At 34.7% G+C, this 5,133-nt stretch overlaps 1 pseudogene; it reads left to right on the top strand.

Moving 5' to 3' along the window:
• Positions 1-592: 592 nt before the first annotated feature.
• On the top strand, positions 593-3,898 carry LOC149160900 (GDSL esterase/lipase At1g71691-like; annotated as a pseudogene).
• The last annotated feature ends 1,235 nt before the right edge of the window (positions 3,899-5,133 follow it).

Below are 5,133 nucleotides of genomic sequence, written 5' to 3'. Positions count from 1 at the left end.
GAAGCACAATGGTGATGGCTCAACATCTAGCAAAATCTATTTTCTCAATTACTTTTTGCAGCAACGATTATATCAACAACTATCTTATGCCTGCCTTTTATCCAACTAGTAGAAAATACACCCCATAGACTTACAGTGAATGGAAAGCCCGCTACCAACATGTAGGCAAAATGTGAAATCAATCATTAGTTTTTAATGAATGAATTAACGATTAGTGCCTCTGATACATGAAAAGGTTTGGTTGGCTAGTGGATTCGGTGGACTCTCAAAACTATGCCCAAATATTTCAACTTCCAAGATTTGCAAGTGATCACAACTATCTTGATTGTGCTTTAGGATTTGCAGCTAAATTTAAAAGCAGGAGCATGATCATGGATTTTTTCAGCTGGGAGTCTTGGCAGCCTATTTCATCTAATTCATTTCTGCTACTGTATGCTCATTTTGAGTATATGAGACATACTTGAGGCTTTGCAGTGATGGGAATCAAGTATTTAAATGCCAAGGCAACTTCATGGCTCCCTTGTTTAGCTTTGTTGTCACATATTATTGTGTTGGAGTAATTTCTAGGGAGGTCGCGACTGAAGTTACAACCATGTTTATATTCAGCAATTCTCTGATCGATAATGGAAACAACAACTAAATAGCAAGCATTACCAAAGCCAACTTCTTGCCTTACATAATAGATTTCTTTGGAGGCCATCCTACAGGAAGGTTTTGCAATGGCACGACCATTGTTGATTTTCTAGGTTTACATTCTATGGTTATTTGATTTAAAGCTTCTAGTTTGTATGTAATTTTCCAATCAAATCCTTGAAAAGAAATTCCAAAGGATGTTTCACCTTCGGTGTAGACTCTATTCTCAATTGAGGAAACTAGAATGCAGTAGAATTAGTTAATTGGAAATTCTGGAAAATTTAAGAAATTTTATAAATATTAGCGAATTCAAACAATCAGCTTGACTCTTTTGGGAGGGCGTTAGCCCTAAACCATAGGAAAAGGAACAAAAAGTCTGGATACTGAGGAGACTCAGGGGGCTGAGGCATTTTCTGGATTCCCACTACTTGGGGAGGAACTTCCTACCACTGAGTTCACCAAATTGATAATCCTCGGGGGGTTTGAGGCATCTGTTGGATTCCTACTACCTGGAGAGGAACTTCCTGCCAATGAGTTCACCAAATTGATAATCCTCTATCTTTAATGAGCCTCCCACTTCTTAATTAAATCCGTCATATTTCTGGAATATTAAGTCTGCAATTTAGTTACACTCAGAGCCAAACAAAACCCCAAAGATGATTTTCTCTCAATATGAATCAGTGCTATTAATTGAAAAGCTAGATTGTAATAGAAATGTTAAACACTTATCAACGATATTGAGAGGACCAGTTGATTTAACTCTTTAAATTATTTTTTATTTCCATACATGCTAATGGCAACCAATTGATTTAATTTTTTAAACTATTTCTATCCTATATTTTAAATGAAATAAAACTAATAAATATAAAACAATATTCACTAAAACCAATTTATCTAACCCGCTATATTGCTTACAATTTATATAGCTTTAAAATTGTACAGTAATTTGATCTTAAAGAATGTTGAATGAACGATCTCAAGGCAACTGCTAGGGCTGCCTCTCATTCCTGCATACCTTGACCCATCTACAAGGGGTTCGACAATCCTAAATGGAGTGAACTACGCTTCAGCACCCGCAGGCATTTTGGAAGAGATTGGCCAATACCTTGTAAGTACAAATTATTGAAATGATAGATTGAGTTTCCCCCACTGGTGCTAAATGTAGCATATACAGTATCTAACATTTTGGTTTTTGGTGAAAAATTGATAGCTTGGGTGCATATCGTTCAATCAGCAGATTGCAAATTTTGGGAAGAGTTTAGAGGATTTGACATCGCAGTTGGGAAGCATAGTGGCGGTGGCTCAACATATAGAAAAATCTATTTTCTCAATTACTTTTGGCAGCAACGATTATATCAACAACTATCTTATGGTTGCCACTAATCCAACCAGTATACAATACACCCCAGAGACTTACAACAATATTCTCATGTGGCAGCTTTCACAACTGGTGGTTGGTTTCATAAGCTCTTTCTGGTTACCTGAGAAATACAACCAGAGTCATTTGAAACTTTAAAGTGGTTCTTGTAAAACTGAGAATTTAATTGAAACTTTAAAGTGGTTATTGAATTTTATTGGCGTTGTCTAACTCTCTTAGGTTTTGAAGTTTTTTTTGGTTGAATATGGGAAAACAATTTTTTGGTAAGATTTTGATTTTTTGTGGTTTAAAATGTGTTTTTAACCTATAAATGGATTTAGTGTCTTGAAAAACTTTTGCGGATTCGGATGATGCAGCGATCACAACTCAAACTAAATGGATTCAGTTCCCTAAAACCCTCTAGTGAGTTCTGATGGTGCAGGGTTCACAGCTCAGATTTGGGATTCCAATAGTTCCTTATCAAATTTCTAGCAAATTTGACCCAAAAATATGCCAAAAAAACTATATACTACTGCTGTTTTGTTTTGTTTTGTTATTGACAATGGTTAAAATTTTGGCTATTTTGTTTTGTAATTGATAATTACTTTCCTTCCTTAGCTTAAAATTTTGGTTTTTTTGGTACTCAACATTCAGTTTCTGAAAAGTGACTAGTGCACACTTAGTTTTCATTAGTTTAAAAAGTGATCAATGCAGGAATGTGACATATGGTAGCCATCCTAAAATAGTTTCAAGAAGATGAACCATCTCATCTTACATCAAACTTCTCTTTGGTTGTCATTTAGATTATTTGAGGCCATTCAGTTTGAACAAAATCTTTTGTAAATATTATTTCATTATATAATAAAAACTTGAATTATGATGAAAAATGTGAGAACCTAGCATTTTTGTCAAAACTCTTGTGAAATTTGTAGCAGGAAATAGAATCCTTCCCTTTAAGATTATTTTACTCCATCAAAATACAAAGCAAAATTTCGCTGCTCCTCAAAATATAGTACTTTATGTAAACTTACATAAAAATAATCCCTCCTATAGTGTTCATTGTCAATTTACAGAGTATTTATATAAGTTGGTTTTATGTGGAATATATATGCAGGCTCTATGCAACTTGAGAGCTCGCAAGTGCGCAGTGGTAGCAATGGGTCCTCTCGGATGCATTCCAAGTCAAATAGCAATGTCGAATAGCAATGGCAGCTGCATTGACAGTGTAAACCAGCATGCCATCCTCTTCAATTCCAAGCTCAAATATCTTATGGGCACTCCGTCACTCAATATGCCTGGTGCACATTGCATCTATGGAGATGCCTACAGTGAAATTAAAGACATGATGCAATGGGTCCTCTGGGATGCATTCCAAGTCAAATAGCAATGTCCAATAGCAATGGCAATTGCATTGACAGTGTAAACCAACACGCCATACTCTTCAATTCCAAGCTCAAATATCTTTTGGGCACTATATCACTCAATATGCTTGGTTTAGATTGCGTCTATGGAGATGCCTACAGTGCAGTTAAAGACATGATCGACGATCCGAGTTCTTATGGTATATTAATAACTTAATTCTGAACGTGTGCTCATAGAACTTTAAAATCTTGGATAAGCTAGGGCATACCAACATGAATAAGCTGTTACTATAATTTTTTGCTGATGTGTTTACTTCTATATACAGGTTTTAGTGTGACAAATCAAGGATGTTGTGGGATAGGCATGTATAATGGATAGATAACGTGCCTTCCTGGACTGGAAGCGTGTACCAACACGGACCAACGTGTATTTTGGGACACATTCCATCCCACTAAAGCTGTGAACATTATTCTAGCCACGAGAGCTTACTCCGACCGTCCTTCTGACTCTTACCCCATCAATCTCAAGCAGCTTGCTCAGATATAATAAGGTTCCCATTAACATTCTGGATAGTCAAATGTCTCTGCTTCTTAAAATATTTTCATTTTGTTATTAGCAGAGCATAATATACCTATAGTCAAGTTACAAATTTTGAAATATTTTGTTATCATCAGAGCATAATATACATGTAGTCATTTCATTCAAGGTAAAGGAAAAACCTATGATCCAATAGTGAAAAGTCTTTATTTAATCTATATATTGAATTCAAGTGATATATTTTCTTTTGCTATATTTCTGAATGAGATAAGTAGATGGAATATTTTATTTCAATCTAGATGTTAGATGATAAATGATAATAAGCTAACCAAAAGTTTGAACTTGGAAACTCAAACTCAACATTATTGCAACTTCCCCATCGTAAACAAAATGTCCCCTGTTTGTTTTTCATGTTTTTTTCTTGAACTTTTTAAAAACCTTAGACAACAACGAAAGTAGAAAACCACAACATTTGAAATGAACATTTGAAATTTCATTTGACGGCCAAAGAGTAACTTGTCCATTACTAGGGCTAGATCTTCTTCACTTTCAACTTTTTAAAAAGAGAGTACAAAGGACAACTCAACAATCTATAAGTCATATTGTCATTTCTTAAGCTATGATTTTCTTGTCTATACTTATTTGGATATATCTACAACTTTTCCAATTTTTTGTTTTTGACTTTAAAAAAATGCATCTTATATTTCATTAATGCACAAAAAGTGTACGTCATATAGTCTTACATTACTATGTCTCAGACTTGCAGTAGAGTTATGAGAGTTTTCCCTTCCAATATAGGAAACAAGGGAAACATGATTTCTTTCATATCCGTTGCAATAAAGTCTTACTGCATTAGCAACTAATTTTATGTTTTCCTCTGCAACCAAGAGGTTTTGTACAAACTTTCAACAAACATGGTGAGGGCCTATTCATTGGTACAATATCCTAATAAACACTACAAGCCTCTATTTAGGATAGAATTGAGAGAATTTATTTCATCTATATAGAATTTATGAAAGAAGTCATGTTTGATTTTTATTTTTTTTGGATGTATTGCACTTTTGGTTAAACGACAACATATGTTGCCATAAATGCAATGAAATGTTTTCTGTGGTGGTTACTTTGTGATGAGTTGGGTGGTATGGAACTTGCATGCATTTTATGGTGAGACAAAAGTTTCCAAATCCATGTTGTGAGATGGGTCAGGGGGCTCATGGATCTCTATGGAAGGAACAATTGGCTCA

This window comes from Pinus tabuliformis, chromosome 5_2 (assembly GCF_031772625.1).
Source record: "Pinus tabuliformis cultivar Carrire ecotype Pingquan chromosome 5_2, CPIR1, whole genome shotgun sequence".
Lineage (NCBI taxonomy): Eukaryota > Viridiplantae > Streptophyta > Pinopsida > Pinales > Pinaceae > Pinus > Pinus tabuliformis.
Note: the sequence above shows the minus strand (reverse complement) of the source record. Positions and strands in the feature narration are given on the sequence as shown.